Here is a 17,134-nt window from a genome sequence, read left to right as displayed (position 1 = left end):
TTCATTCTGTTTCCAGTTCAGGGCTTCATATTTTCTGTGAAATGTACAGAAATGGGAGCGGCTTCAAAGTTAGCGATAGTATCAAAATTGCTAACTCTCCCTGCTGCCTGCAGCAAAAATTCACTTAAACTGCAGTAAATATGCTTTAGGTTAGACATGTGGAACAATGTTACTTTAGAGAGGTAATCATATCTGCAAAAAAGAGTCATCTTTCTCGGAGAAATTTAAGAATTTCTGGAGGTGTCTACGGGGGGAATAAAAATTCCAAAAGCAGAAGAAGCCTCTTGCATAGTTTCAAGGCTGACCCCCCCGCCCCCAGGATACAGAAAGATAACTTTGCTGACAGAGGGAGGAGGACATGTCACCAAGAACCCTCCATATAGGGTGACCGAGGCAGCGCAGAACTTCCAGCCCGTGACAAGCAGGTGACAAAGTCAGGCCGAGCCACACCAGATCCAGACAATACACTTTTCTCTAGGGGTGCTCCTTTCCAAGGACGCTAATATATAAACCTGAATTCCACACATACGTTAAAACACGTCTTTGCATATTAACATCTCCTTGTCCTTTTTTCAAGAATCATAACTGGTTTTAGTTTAAACAGCTCTACACAATGGAAGCAATTCCAGGCAATTCCAGTATTTCGTGAATATTTGTTTCCGCAGAGGGGGCCCCATAGCACTCAGTCAAGTCGTATGAATCAAGGCTTGGATTTGTGAAATCATAAAGGGGCTCTGATCAGGCTATTGGGTGCAAGTGACAGAAATCTATTCGAACCGCCAAAGGAGAGGTTTTATGAGGACCCTACAGGCCAGAGCTCAGACACACAAGTCTGGCGTTGAAGCGTCTCTCAGTCCCCAGGGGCTACCCGGCATGTCTCACCTCAGCGTGTCTGCAGTTACGCACCGTGTCCTCTCTGTCCGGCTTCCCCTGGCCTTCTCCCTTCCCTGTAGCATCATGTAAGGTCCCTGCCCTCCCAGAGCCCCTCACCCCACCCTGGATGTCACCTGTAGCTTGGCGGGAAGTTCCCACGCACCCCTGGGCCCCTCTCCTGAGATCTCTCTCTGTCCACAGAGGCCTGCTGGCTCCTTCAGGAGCACCAGGGTCATGATGCACCCCCAGAAGCAACTCTCAACCCACGCACGATGGAAGTTGACGATAAATATCCCAGCTTCCGCCCTCCTGGGTGGGATCATTCAGGGCTGGGTACAGGCTCCCTGAGCATCCCAGCTGCCCACAGCAGACATGCAATATGCTTTCAGTGAGGCATTCCTGGGGCTCAGGTGTCCATCCTGTGACACTGAGGACTGGTGCCCAGTAACCTGCTGCCCACTCAGGGGTGGGTGTGGGATTCCCTCTGAAGGGGATCTCACCACAATTACTGATATTGCCAAGCAATTATCTGGGACTTGACCTTCACAGTAGTTATCGTGAGTTATTATTACCACCTCCCGTTTTGAAAGAGGGAAACTGGAAGACATTAAGGCACTAACACAAGGGTAACCTTCCACCTGGCCTCCCTGGCCCTGCCAGGGCAGAGACGGAAAGGTCACCTGTATTAGCCTCTGTTCAGGGATAGGAAGGTCCCATCAAATACTTGGGGTTCTTCTTTGTAATATTCTGGATAACATGCCAATGAGAGTTAACTTAGCTCCAAAAGCCATTGTTCTGCGGAAGCCAAGGAAACTTGAAAGTATGTGATTTAGACTAGGGGACATGAACATTCATGCCCTAAACCTTACAGGTGAAACGGAAATACAGTAGCCAAATAGGCTTCTTATTGTACAAATGTGAAGAGTAGTGTTCTCAGAAAGAATAAGCTAATACGTGCATTTCTGAAACAACTAGATAATACCTGTTCAGCCATTTTACAAGAGTGTAAATCAACTTTATTTGTGTGTAAATTCCTTGAGATTTGAAAAATCAAATAGGTCAGTTTCACTTTACTACCTGAAGAGAAGTTCACCACTATTTTCTCATTTCTGCCAAGGACTCTGAGTTCAGTCTGTTTTGAAAGTGTAGGAAAATGTCTAGCAAAGCATTGTCTGTAGAGAGGGAAGACCTGAATTACTTTCAATGAACCGAGAGAATTTGAAATGGAAGATACAGTGAAGCAAATAATTACCTGGAAATAAATTTTAAATATGCAATTGCTTATACGATGCTTGCATTTCAGAAAAGTCTAACATAAATTCTTAAAAGACCAGAGAATAAGAAATCTAGACAAAATTTAGGTTAAAAGATAATTTTCTTAACTAAAAATGAGGAGTGTGAATTCACAAGTAAAAAGTCACATCCAATATTTACACCATTTTGAGCAGGGCCCGTCTAGGTTTGAGCCCCAGAACATAGCCCTGCACTAAGCATGCCTCCCCCACCCTTTGGCTCTGTAATAGGGAAGAACAAATCTGACTCCATATTAGATCTGTCTTTTACTTTAACCTTTGTATTCTATTGCTTTCGCTTTGCTTTAAGAATGTTGCCTATAGCCTGAAATATACAGAATAGCTCATTCTCAAGGCTCTGATCTTTAAGGATCACACACTTTTCACTCATACAGAGATAAAAAGTTGAAGAACAGAGAACATTTGTCTTCTTGGAGGTTTACAGGAACGCGTGACCTGACCTACATGGAGAGCTGCAAAAACAAAGGATTCCTGCTCAAGAAGTTTGCAACTACCAACCACTCCCCTCCCTCACCTGGCCTTTCAAGATGCTTTGCTGAAACCCGTTGGAGAGTTAGGGGTTTGGAGGGGGGGGATGGGCCCCCTGTTCTTGAATGGTCCTGCAATAAACCTTTCTCTGCTTCAAACTCCACACTTCAGTTTGTTTGGCCTCACTCTGCGTCAGGCATAAGAGCTTGCGTTCAGTAAAAGCTCTACCTGCGCTGGGGGTCAGAGCTTCGCTCCTGTGGTCAAGGTTAGCTTCCCTGTTCACTCGTTCACTCAGTCACCCAGCAGACACGCAGGGATTCCTCTCTGTCTTTGCTTCCTGTGACTGCTGTCACAAAGTGCCACAGACTGAGTGGCTTAAACACCAGAAGTGTATGATGCTCTCACAGTTCTGGAGGCCAGAAGCCAAAATCCGGGTGTCAGCAGAGCCAGGCTCTGTTCCAGGCCGCTCTCCCAGCTCCTGGCGGTTTCTTGGCTTTGCTCTCCCTGTGTGCGGGTCTGGGTCCAATATTCCCCTTTGCATAAGGACACAGTCATACTGGATTAGGGCCCACCCTATGACCTCATCTAAACTTAATAACCTGCAAGGACCCTAGTTCCAAATAAGTTCACGTTCTGAGGGACAGGGGATTAAGGATTCAACACCTTTGGGGAGAACACAGTTCAACCCATAACGTCACCGAAACGCTTTACGTGCTGTGAGGATACTGAAGGCAACAGGTATGACTTGTGGCTCTTGCCTCAAGGAGCCGCCCCTCTTGTGGGGGGACACAGACCTACAAACAGAAAATCACCACATCTGTGACAATGTGTACACAGGAGGGGCTTTGTGCCCCTAGGACAGTTTCCTAGACAAGGTGAACATCTGATTCTTAAAGATACATCCTACTTACTGTAGCAGGAAGGTTGGGAAGGCTGTTCTAGGCTGAGAAACCTTCCCTGTGACATTAGAGCAGAGATGGTGTGATGCTCTGTGTGGCCAGGAATGGGTGCTTGTGACAGAGAGCGTGAAACGGGATGAACAGGGGACCAATGAAAAGGACCAAGAACAGTGTCAGGTGTTCTGGATCAACGCCTGATGCCAGCCCTTCAACTGGATGTGAGGAGGTCAGAAGACAGCGGCTCTAAACCCTTTGGAGAGGAAAGCGATGACGTGAAGAAGGCCCCAAGAAGTAGAGCCTGAGTCAATGTGGCTCAAATAAGAAAACTCACTGAGAAGGCAGAGGTGGGTGGCCTCCGGGAGACTGTGGTCAGATCAGTTCACAGTCCGCATGCCCCTCTCCTCCCTGTGCCAATCTCAGTGTGTCTATGCTGCTCTCTTGATGTCTTTCTTCATCACTGCCAGACAGTTGTCAGCAGCAACTGAGCAACTTGCCTCCTTGTTGACCTTCGGGGGCCAGAGGACACTGCTCCCGACCGCACAGTAGCATCTTTGGCTTTCATCTGATTGGTCCAATGTAGGTCTTGGACCCCTAGACAGTAAGAGTCCCCTATACCAGGCTTCAGCCTGAGTTCCTGCCCAGATACTGGGGAGGGATAAAGTCAAAAGCACCAGCTCAGCCGTCAGAAGAACCAGGGGAACTTATACAAATTTCTAATGCCCAAGTCTCCCCAATCTCTCAATTTAATTAGTCCAGGTTGAAGCTCAGGCACCTATTTTTTCTTAATTTCCCACGGAGGAGTCTAATGTTCAGATAAAATTGAGACCCATTGGCACGGTCGAATTTGGGATCCACTCTTGAATGTAGAAGGAAGGTCTGGTCTGCCACATTACAAGGGCTATGGTGGAGGAGGTGTGGGTACGGTGGGAAAAAATTAAAAGTATAAAACAATTGAAAAACACGGATTCTTTTAGGAAGGCAGAGTGGGTAACAGATGCTAGGTAGGCAGCCCACACTACAGCAGAGTAAATCAAGGGAAGTTTGTTCTTTTTCCTTGCTGTATGTTTGTTTGTAACATGGATAACTTGGCCATGTTTACAAGTTAAGGGAAAAGACCCAGGAAAGGAGCGATAAAGGACAGAGAGTCTGGTTGATGGGGCAAGGTTATTGAAGAGTCAGAAATGGGTATCTCCAGAGGCTTAGAGCGCACACGAGTTAAATGCTCAGAGAAGCGCTGTTAACACACCGTTGAGTCCCTTGCAAATAAGAGTAGACTCTGAGATCCAAAAAGAGCCGCTGCTTAGCAACTGGAAGTTATAAGTAAAGAGGGAGTGAGTCTTGGAGAGTGCTCTATGAGGACACTCTTAAAATCAATAGTTATTTCCTCCCTTCCTGGAAGGCAGTGCTCTTTCACTTTCTGTTTGCAGCTCAGAACAGTTTTGCATCCTTAGGACATTGGAAAACCCTTCAGAGTGCCCTGACTCTTACTATTCCAGGCAAGAAAGGTACAAGAACAAATCCACAACACACACTGATAGCAGAATTTAAAAACTCATCTTGGAATTAAAGTGCTGTTAAGCGTTGCAAGAAGAAAACATGGGAGAAACGGCACATCCATAGACCAAATTAAATGGTTCTTAAGGTCATAAATTTTGAATCAATTAGATCCAAGGGATTTTGTATATATTTAACATAAAACATAATATCCATTTAAATATTATAACTAGAAGGCTCAGCTGAGAGCCAAAGCTAAGCAAATTCGGATGATAAAGTGATAATTTTAGATCAAGTCTCCACGATAACCATCAATGGAGACTGAAAAATCATAGTTTACTCTTGCAAAGATGTTCCTCTTAACAATTTATTTTTACATTTATGAATGGACCTAGAGCAAATTAAAATATGAGACCAGATTCAAGTTAGGATGTTCAACATTCTGAACAGAATGCTTTATTCAACATTATAAAGATAAAGACATATTATAAATCGGTTTTAAATGAGCTCACTAACTGCAAGTGCAAATTAATGAAGTTTATAAAAATAGTTCACAAAAAAAGACTATGGTGTTTGATTAAAGTTATTGCTATTTCACTTATTCTGCTTATTTGGTCAATGTTTTTAATTCAAGTTTGAAGACTATTATTCAAAATATGCAAAGAACTTTTAAAACTAAACAATAAGAAAATGAACAATCCAAATAAAAAATGGCAAAAGATCTTAATAGATACCTCATCAAAGAAGATATAGAGATGGGAAATAGCATATGAACAGATGCTCTACATCATTTGTCATCAGGGAAATGCAAATTAAAATGACAATGAGGTACCACTACACACATGTGAGAATGGCCAAAATCCAGAACACTGACAACATCAAATGCTGATGAGGATGTGTAGCAACAGGAACTCTCATTTCTTGCTGGTGGGAATGCAAAATTGTGCAACAACTTTGGAAGGAGTCTTGCAGTTTCTGACAAAACTAAATATACTCTTCCCAAATGACCCAAATGTGCATGTGAATGTTTATAACAACTTGATTCATAATTTCCATAAGTTGGAAGCAACCAAGATTTCCTTCACTAGGTGATGGATAAATAATCTGTGATACCTCCAGATAATGGAATATTATTCAGCATTAAAAAGAAATGAGCTGGACTTCCCTGGTGTCACAGTGGTTAAGAATCCGCCTGCCACTGCAGGGGACATGGGTTCGATCCCTGGTCTGGGAAGGTCCCACATGCTGTGGAGCAACTAAGCCCGTGCGCCACAACTACTGAGCCTGCTCTCTAGAGCCCGTGAGCCATAACTACTGAGCTCACATGCCACAACTACTGAAGCCCGTGTGTCCTAGAGCCCGTGCTCCGCAACAAGAGAAGCCACGGCAATGAGAAGCCCGTGCACCACAACGAAGAGTAGCCCTTGCTCGCTGCAACTAGAGAAAGCCTGCGCACAGCAAAGAAGACCCAATGCGGCCAAAAAATAAATAAATACAAGTAAATAAAAAATTAAAATTAAAAAAATAATAAAACCAGAAGAAAAATATGCACTACATAAAAAATTTTCCAAAAAAAAAAAGAAAGAAAGAAATGAGCTATCAAGCCATGAAAAGACATAGAGGAAACGTAAATGCATACAACTAAGTGAAACAAGCCAATCTGAAAAAGCTACATACTGTATGATTCCCGCTATATGACGTTTTGGAAGAGGCAAAACTATGGAGCAGTAGAAAGGTCAGTGGTTGCCAGGGGTTAGCGAGTGGATGAATAGGCAGAGTACAGAGGATTTGGGGGACAGTGAGTTAAACTTCTCTACATGATACTATAATGGTAGATGCATGTCATTATACCCATGGAATGAACAACAGCAAGAGTGAACCCCTAAGGTGAGGATGTGTCAACATAGGTCCATCGATTATCCTAAATACAACATAGGTCCATTAGATTATCCTCTAATCAGGAGGATTTTCCTCCTGATACAAAAACGAGGAATAAAATGAAATGCCTCTCTTCTTTGGCAAATTTACCATGAGGGAAGAAATCTAAATAGTAAACCAAAATACTAGGACAGCAGAACCATGGACAGAACCTGGATACCGAGGACACTGGAGCCACTGGATCAGCTCTAAACTGCCTGCCTCTGGGCTTTCTGACATTTAAAATAACACATTCTTAGATTTACTTAAAAGGTGTAAAAAAGTGCAGAGAGTTCCTAAGAATCTTCACCCAGATTCCCCAAATGTTAATATCTTATGTGACTATAGTGCATTTGTGAAAACTATGAAATTAACACTGGTCCACAACTGGTATCTAAACTACCAGCTTTGATTGAGTTTCACCAGTTTTTCCACTACTGTCTTTGTCCTGTTCGGGGATCCAATCCAGAATTCCACATTGCCTTTTACTTTTTTTTCCCATGCTTCCTGTGCCCTCACTTAAAAAGAATGTCTTTGCTGCCCAAGCTCATGAACATATTCTCTGGTGTTCCCTCTGGTGGCTTATTGTTTAGCATTATTGCCAAGTGTAGGCCCATCTCTAACTGATTTTCCTGGATGGTGTGAAGTAGAACTTGAGAAAGCACTTTCCCCTTACGTATAGTCAGTTATTCTAACACCATTTGTTGAAGATATTTTTCCTTCACCATGGGATTGCTCTAGCATCCTTTTCAAAAACACTGACCATATATGAGCGAGTCTATTTCTGGTCTCTACTTTTTGTCATTTTACCAATACCATACTCTCTTGATCAACTTCATAGTAAGTTTTGATGTCAGGTAAAGTATGTCCTTGATTCTTGGTCCTTCACTTTTCCAAATAAATTTTTAAATTGTCTTTTCAAGGTTTAGAAAAGAAATTACCCCCAAGATTTTTAAACCCACCAAAGAGTAGCTGGAGAGAGGAACTCTAATAATTGATATGAGCTATCTTTCTATCAGGTGGATAAGGGTTTCAGAGCCAAATTTAATGCGACTTAGAAATAAAGCAACTTGGCTTTCCATGTGTGTTAGGAGCAAATTGCACGCTCGTGCTCACCTGCCACCTTGTCGTGCCACACAGACCCTCAGGCTCCATAGGCTTAGGCAGTGACCCTCTGTTTGACTCATGTGTGTGCAGCCAACTGCAGTCCCTGGCACACAGGGCAGAATGTCTGCTCACAAACCCACAAAGTGCAGGCAAACGGTCTGTTAAGAAGCTCGACTCTGAAACAAAGATTTTCCCCTAAGAAGACTATCGAGTCAAGAAGTTCTGGTTCTTTTTGTTTTTAATAGGAGAGATTTAGACATTTTTACCCTGATGCGAAGGAACCGATGGAAAAGGGCTATCTGACAATATAAGGAAATAAGACACCACTGAGTCGAGGGGCCAGGGAAGGAAAGAGCAGGATGAGGATGTGGGCAGAAAAGTCTCCCACATGGAATGAGCTTGGACTCCAGAGGCTACACAGCAGCACTTAGGAGCAGGGCCCCGGGGCCAGACAGCACGGCTTGGCCGCAAGGTTCTGTGAACTTGGGAGAGTCCTTCACCTCCTGTGCCGCGGTTTCCTCATCTGCGGGGCTGGGATAATAACAGCCCCTTCCTCTGTTTAGAACAGCGAGCCCGGCTCTGGGCTCTTGCTGTGATCACGACACTTGGTAAATTCAAGGAAGGCGGCAACGATGGATGTGAACATGGATGACTTTGTCAGCAAAGAGCAGGACATAAAGATGGCTCTGATCAGATAGCTTCTGGTCTTAGTTGTTTTCTTTCTTTTTTAAAAAATTTTATTAGCGTATAGTTGATTTACAACGTTGTTTCAGTTTCAGGAGTACAACAAAGTGATTCAGTTAGACATATATTTACATATATCCATTCTTTTTCAGATGATTTTCCCATATAGGTTATTACAAGTTATTGAGTGGAGTTTTCTGTGCTCTGCAGTAGGTCCTTGTTGGTTATCTATTTTATATATAGTAGTGTGTATATGTTAATCCCAAACTCCTGATATATTCCCCCCCCAACTTTTCCCCTTTGGTAACTGTAAGTCTGTTTTCAATATCTGTAAGTCTGCTTTTGTTTTGTAAATAAGTTCATTTGTATCATTTTAAAAATTGTTTTCTGCCAAGTTGGAATGAAGGCCAGTAGCAGAAATTGAAGCTGCATGGAAGAAGTGGGGGCTATGGAGGTGTCCTGTGGCTCAGGACAGAGGGAAAGGTCTCTTAGTCACTGGCCCAAGCCGAGATCTGTTGTCCACGAAAGGCACAGTGTGGACCTCCATGGTGATACATCTGACCTGATTTCCACAAGCAGGTAAGGACATGGATTCACCTAGATGGACCATCTTGGTGCCTGGGCCCCCAGCCACCTACAGCTGAGACTCAGTATTCTCATCTGCAAAATGGGAACAAAATGTGATTTTCCTGAAAGAAGGGCTCTCCAGATGCTTTCGAGAGGTTCTAATCAGCTCTGAGAACCATGAGAACTTTGCACGTTGCCCCCTCCTCCTTCAGAATGCTGTTACCTATTTACAGGTTGGCCCCCAAAATTCCAGATGGAGCTGGCTGTGCTCCAACCAGCCATGTGGGGCAACCAGCCTGACCCCTTACAGTGAAAACATACACATCCACACACTTCAGAACCCCACTCAAGCAGGCACACGCCTTAAAAAAATAATTTCAACTTTCTTGCGGTTTTAATTAAATAAAGTAGTACTAATAGAATACACTCTGGGGCTTTCCTGGTGGCGCAGTAGTTGAGAGTCCACCTGCCGATTCAGGGGACACGGGTTCGTGCCCCGGTCTGGGAAGATCCCACGTGCCGCGGAGCGGCTGGGCCGAGCCATGGCCGCTGAGCCTGTGCGTCCGGAGCCTGTGCTCCACAACGGGAGAGGCCACAACAGTGAGAGGCCCACGTACCGCAAAAAAAAAAAAAAAAAAAAAGTTAGAATACACTCTGTGTACAATTGACAGGTGAATAAATTCATGATTATTTAAAAACTGAAGTCCAATTGTCTCAATTGCTGTTATTCCAAACAGAAATCAATGCTTTGTACTTACTGAATGCTACACAAGATCCGTGTGCCAAGTCACACAGAATTCAGATGAAAAACCCATAAAACAATCGGGCACGACATAAATGAGTAGCCAATAAGCAATGAAAAATAGTTATTGAGTATCTACCACATGCAAAAAATACAGAGAAGGGGGAAAAGAATAGCTAACATGCATATGTTAAGATGCCTGATCTTTTTAATAGGAAGACATTAAATGGCCAGCTAAAATTTATTTTTAAAAGCTCAAGTGAGAATCTTAAATTAACTAAAAACTCATAATTCCCTCCCACTGCACTCTTTCCATTTCCCCCAAACCCATGCTTCCCACAGTCAGCTCCTGCCTGTTGCTCAGACAAAAAGCCTTAAAGTCGCCTTAGATTCCTTGCTCTCCCTCCAGCGTTAGAGCCAAACCATGAGCAAATCCTGCCATTTCCCCTTCAGATCTGCTTTCCTCTACCCCCAGTTTCTAGCACATCTGACCACTTCTCGCCACTCCCAAGTTTCCTGGCTGGCTCAGCATCAACTCCTGCCTGTATTCCTGGAAAATTCTCCTCGTGGGGTCCCTGTTTAGAAGGTTTCTGCCCTGGGGCCCGTATCAGCCATGGTTATCCAGGGAAAGGTACCCGTAGGCTATACATGTTAAAATGAATTTTTAAAGGAATTGGCTCATGCCATGTGGAGGCTGGCAAGCTTGAAATCTATAGGACAGGCCAGCAGATTGGAAACAGGTGGGAGCAGATGCCGCCATCTTGAGGCAGAACTTTTTTACAGGGAATCCTGTTTTTGCCCTTAAGGCCTTCAAGTGATTGGGTGAGGCCCACCGGCATTAGGGAAGGTGATCACCTGTACTTAAAGTCAACTGATGGTAGATGTTAACCCCACCTACCACATAGCTTTACACCAACACCGCAAGAGTATTTGATTAAATCCCTGGGCACTGTGGCCCGCATAGTCTGACCCATAAAACTCACCATCCAAGCCCCTTACGCAGGAGACAGACTGGTCCTCTCTCCTCTACTCTCACCCCCAGTGACAGCCCATTACCCTCACAGTAGAAGCCCTGCCCTAACTCTGGGCATCTCTCCCTGCTCGTTCTCCCTTGCTCCCTCCTTTCTGCTGCGTTTCCCTCCTTGCTGAGCCTATTCTTGGGATGATAGCACGAGCAGTACTGGATGGACACCCCTGCTGTGCCTTGAAGTCCCATGTCCTTCTGTTTCCAGGGCCTTTGCACGTGCTCTCTTTCTGCCTGTTTCCAGGGCCTTTGCATGTGCTCTCTTTCTGCCTGTTTCCAGGGCCTTTGCACGTGCTCTCTTTCACCAGACCCTTGTATGATTTCACCTCTCTTCTTTAGGGTGTCTGCTCCAATATAATGATAGGAGGGAGAGCTTCCCTCACCGCTCTATGTGGAATGGCATTGTCCTCACTCGCCTCCACACACCCTGTCTCCTTTCCTCTGCTTTACTTTCACTCATAGCACTAATTGCCATCTGACTTATTCACCAGTTTACTGGTGAGGAACTGGTCAGGAACTGGTCAGGAACTGGGGTTCCTGAGCCCAGGACTCCTGGGGCTTTGTATTTGGCATCTACAGTTGTGTCTCCATCAAGTAGGATAACACCCAGCACACAGTATGTCCTCAATAAATAATTGTGAGTAATGATTGAACTAGAAAGAATAACTCCAATAGCTGCTAGTTACAAAGAGGTGAAATGGGTGTTCTATGGTTGATGAGGGTTTAATTTTGGTACAACCAAATTACAGTTTCACGATTTGGACCAATTTTAACAAAGCTAGAAAAAAATTAATGCATGTACCATTTTACGTAGAAATCCTACTTTGAATAGTTTATCTTAAAACACTACCGTCTCAAATAAAGGTTGTTCATGGCAGTTGCAAACGTCCATTTCATTGCAAAAAGATTTTGAGAACAAGCTAAGAGTCAGTAATCCATGAGAGAATGGTTAAATCAATTAAAATATAGCCACACCATAGAATATGATGTAGCCATTCAACAAAAAAGCAGATTTTCATGTTCTTATTTTAAAAGATGATGCTAGTATAATGTCAAATAAGGACAAGTTTCAAAGCTATTATAAGTTGATCCAGTTTTGTTAAAATATGTATGCACTTATTAATTTATAGTTACAATTAATTTATCATTAATTATTAATATAAGTGCACAAGCCTATTATAGAGATATGTATATGCACCAATTACATAGAAGGCCATCCAGAAGGTCATCCCTTGAGTCAATATTATGAGTATCTTTGGGAGATAGATCCCTGGGATGATAGCATGTGTAGTATTAGCTCTACAATCAAGATAAAGGTTTACAACTACACAGACAAGATTAAAAGCCAAGATTCATGTCAATTCCAATACGCAAGTTAGACCCACGAGCAGACTGTGGCCTAGAATTTTGCCTTTCATGGAAAAGTAAATAGTGAATATGTTTTGCCCAGAAGGTTAATTTACCACCTCACGTGGTGAAGGCATGAAAGCAATCCTGTGCGGATGTTTCTACTGCACAGGACATAACGCACGCTGGAGGTGTGCTTCCTAGCTCCCTTCGGCCGTGCAAACTCGCGCAAACTCGCGTTGCATGAGGGCTGTGGTGTGCTGGCTGCGGGGGAAAGGAGAGCTCAGGGGGAGACACAGCGCCTGGTGAAGGGCCTACCAGAAAGGAACCCTCTCAGAAACAGATGTGAGACACCTTCTCCTGTGCCCAGAAACAAGTGGAGAGTGCTACAGGCTGAGATGCCCTGTCCATAAGCAGAAGCCACCTGCAGGAAATTGAAGCCTGCCTGTTGGGTGACCTGTAGGAGACAGAGGACTGGGGAACGTGGCTTTCGTGTGTAGAAGAGAAAGCGTGGCCCATGGTCCCCATTCACGAATGCCAGCACGCCCTGCTCACCCTTGGGATACCCCCCACCCACTCCCTTGGACTCCAGTGGCCACTTTCATCACAGAAAGCAACTGATTCTCCTGTTCCTTCCTCTCTTCAAACTTAATGCTTAAGACGTCTCTGTTATGACTCCGGCTTCTCTCTACTATGATTCTCATTCCCTTTCAAAGCCAAGCATTCCTGCAGCATCTCTGATGGACCCTCCTGGCACCACCAAGCCCCTGGAGACCTTGCACTTGCTTCCTATATCCTAACAGTTGGGACTTGGACAGTTAAATGTTTATCTAAATAAATCTATGTCATAAATACACTACTGTGTGTAAAACAGATAGCTAGTGGGAACCTGCTGCATAGCACAGGGAGCTCAGCTCGGTGCTCTGTGATGGCCTAGATGGGTGGGATGGGGGATGGAGGAGGTCCAAGAGGGAGGGGATGTGTGTATGCGTAGGGCTGATTCACTTCACTGTGCAGCAGAAACTAACACAACATTGTAAAGCAATTATACTCCAATAAAAAATTAAAAAATAAATAAATCTATGTCACCCAATAGACTCTTTCCAAAATGCTGTGAGATTTGCAATACAACCCAGTCTTCAGGGAGTGATGTCAACATCATTGTTGAATAATATGTCCCTCATTCTTCCCCCACCCCGACTCCACAACAACAATTCATGGTTCATCCACAGACCAAGGTGCCTCTGTGGAAGCTGTGGGATCCAGCACCATATGTCAAGGGACCCAGGGACAGCCTCGCCCATGCATGCACCTGGTGATAGGCAGGCAGACCTTGGTCCCAGGTGTGCACCCTGCTGGGGCCCACGAACCAGCACCAGCCCCTCTCAGCCATGGGAGCCCTTGAAAAACGCTGTCTTAGACAATCACCTACAGTCAAGGGAGCCTGTGAAGTCCAGGTTTCCAGAGGAGAAGGTCCTGCACAACTTTGGAGCAAAAAATACAAGTTTGGATGCACTCGCGTGGGTAAGAGGAGAAGTCTGACTTTACCACATCATCCTTCTCCCAGGGCAGCCCAGCTGAGGGCCAAGACAGCTCATGATCTTCCACGGGGGAAGGTGTGAGCCTGTGAGGGCCACTTCTCTCTCACTCCATCCCGAGTACCAGATCGTGGCTGCAGGACTGGGCGCAGGAAGAGGCTGGGAGGGCGGTACTGTTCCTGGTAACTTCGTGGTAACAAAGGGCTCAAAAAGGCCATCAGGCCTTTCTGACCCTTCTCTCCCACGGGTAGTGCTCATGAATCCTTTGGGTCCATCCTTTTACTCTCGTTATACCATTTACAAATACTTACACCACAGCCCCGTAACGGGGCTATTCCACTCATCGTTTTATAAAATATATTTAAATTGTGAAACATTTTAAATAAGCAATTCCCCATCTATAAAATGAGAATGATAACTGTAATCTACCACATGGGGTCATGTGAGAATTAAATGAACACACGTAAAGCGCACAGACTAGCGTCTAGTATACGGTGAGTGTTGAATACATGTTAGGTGCTAGAGTAATAGTTGTACAGCAATGTATAGAAAATAATATAATCAATGCTTGTGAACCCACTATCAATATTAAACATACATTAGGAATGTATCTAGGAATATCTGCTTCAAATTTTTCTTTTTTAAAAGAAATGAAACATTACAGATATACTAAACCATTAAAGCTAGCTATGCCTTCTCTTTTCTTCCCTACAGCTAATCGACGTCCTAGAATTAGTGAGCTTCATACCAATGTGTGTTTAATTATATGTTTGTTTAATTTTATTTAATAATTGTTTATTTGTTTAATTTTATATTTAATGAATGATACCACGATATATGTATCCTCTTGAAACTTGCTTTTTTCACCTAACATTATATTTTTGATATTTAGCAATGTTAACATATGTAGCTCTATTTCTTTTAACTGCTCTATAGTGTTCCATTGAAAGATTTCATCACCAGGACCATTACTACCCTACTCAGGAACCATTAAGTTGCTTCCATTTTCCACTATCACAGTTATACAGTGACCATTGATAGATAGGTATTCAGATGATAGACAGATAGATAGAGATAGATAGATGATAGATAGATAGATAGATAGATAGATCGGTGATAGATAGATAGATATATAGATAATAGACAGACCAAATGAGAGAGAGAAATTTCCTTGGGTACATGTGCATGAGTTTCTTCTTTAGGGTCAGACTTTTTTTTTTTTTTGGCCAGCCACACAGATAATGGGATCTTAGTGCCCTGACCAGGGATCAAACCCGGGCTCTCGGCAGTGAAAGTGTGGAGTACTAACCACTGGACCGCCAGGGACTTCCCTAGGGTCAACCTTCATGGTAGATCAGGATAGGTTATGCTGCAGTAACAAGTTAATCCTAATACCTATTGACATGTATAATATATATAGCTGTAATAAAGCTTACATCTTACTGATGTTGCAACAGGGAAATGTTTATGTCACAATCCACACTCTGAGTAACAGCATCTTTGTGCTCACTTCCCTCCTGGCATGGAGCGACTCCCAAACTCTCTAAGGGAGACAACTTCCCATCCAGTCACTGCATCCAGCTCAAAGTCCACGATCACTGGGGGATACCCTGCAGTCTCTCCATCCGCTGATAACCAGAAATAATTGCAATAAACGTACAAGTGTGTTTTCATACAGAAAAGGTGAGAATAGGGCTTCCCTGGTGACGCAGTGGTTAAGAATCCGCCTGCCAGCACAGGGGACACGGGTTTGAGCCCTGGTCATGGAAGATCCCACATGCCGCGGAGCAACTAAGCCCGTGCGTCACAACTACTGAGCCTGCGAGCCACAACTACTGAAGCCCACATGCCTAGAGCCCATGCTCCACAACAAGAGAAGCCACCGTAATGAGAAGCCTGAACACCACAACGAAGCGTAGCCCCTGCACATCGCAACCAGAGAAAGCCCGAGTGCAGCAACAAAGACAAAACGCAGCCAAAAATAAATAAATAAAATACATAATTTTTTTTAAAAAAAGGTGAGAATAGAACATACACATAGCAGCCCTTGCTGTGCAGCGTTTTGAAGGCCTGCAGAGAGATACTGTAAGGGTCCCTAGGAAGCATGGGGTGAAGTGCTCGGTTTAAGTACTGATTCTGCATCTGAATGGAGCCATTGTGTTCATTGTCCTTGTCGCTGGCTTGACCCTCCTTTGTTCCCCACTTGGACACGTTTGAAGTGGGCTTCCCGGAACATACTTCCTTGGGAGATACACGTTTTCTCAGCTTCCTTCCTTCACCTCTTCATTGAAGTTCAGGGTCCAAGGATGGTTCAAGATTTTGAACAGCAATGGACTGTCTTGCCTTAGGTTTCCAATTTCCTTGGCAGTAAAACTCCCCTCAAAACTCATTAGATGTCCACTCCATTTGCTTCCAGTCACTTCCAGGTGACCACTGTTTGCTTAGAGATGCTCTCAGATCTTTTTCTTTGCTTTCTCATTCCCACTGCCCAGCTCTAATCTGCAATTCAAGGACAGTTTCCTGGAGGCAATGGGGCTTTGGTGGAAAGGCCACACCTGTAATTTACTCCTTATTTTCACATGGTCAATCAAGTTACAGAGATTTTATAATCTCATCTCTTACATCTTTGGACTCAAAGCAGTCATTTTTTTTCATAGTGAGAAGTCCAAATTTCTGACTCTTTTGTATTATTCCTTTTTATTTATTTTTACAAATAAGTTGATCTTTCCGGTGCTCACCTTTCTTGTAATATGTTATCACAACCCTCCCACATTGGCCCAAACGTGTTACCTGGTCTTCCTGCAAGGGGGGTTGGGACACATTAGGAACACAGATATTCGCTGACCAGCACAACTTGTGGCCTAATTACATTCTAACCTGTTCGTATCAATTTACACTCACTTCAGCAGTGGGTAAGACTTAGCTTATCCATGTCCCTGTGTGCACTTAGGTTTAGCAGACTTTCTTTTTTGTTGTTATTCTGTTCAGAAATCTGTGCAGCAAATGGTAAACTCCCTAAGGATTGGGACTGTGCCTTCTTTCCCATACTTCCAGCAACTAGCATATTGTCTGAAATGTACCTGAATGTTGATGTAATGAATGTTGCTTGAATAAATGAATGAATAATAGGATGACAAGCAATGAATGTTGTTTGAATAAAT

Source organism: Leucopleurus acutus (assembly GCF_964270905.1).
Source record: "Leucopleurus acutus genome assembly, chromosome: 15".
NCBI lineage: Eukaryota > Metazoa > Chordata > Mammalia > Artiodactyla > Delphinidae > Leucopleurus > Leucopleurus acutus.
Note: the sequence above shows the minus strand (reverse complement) of the source record.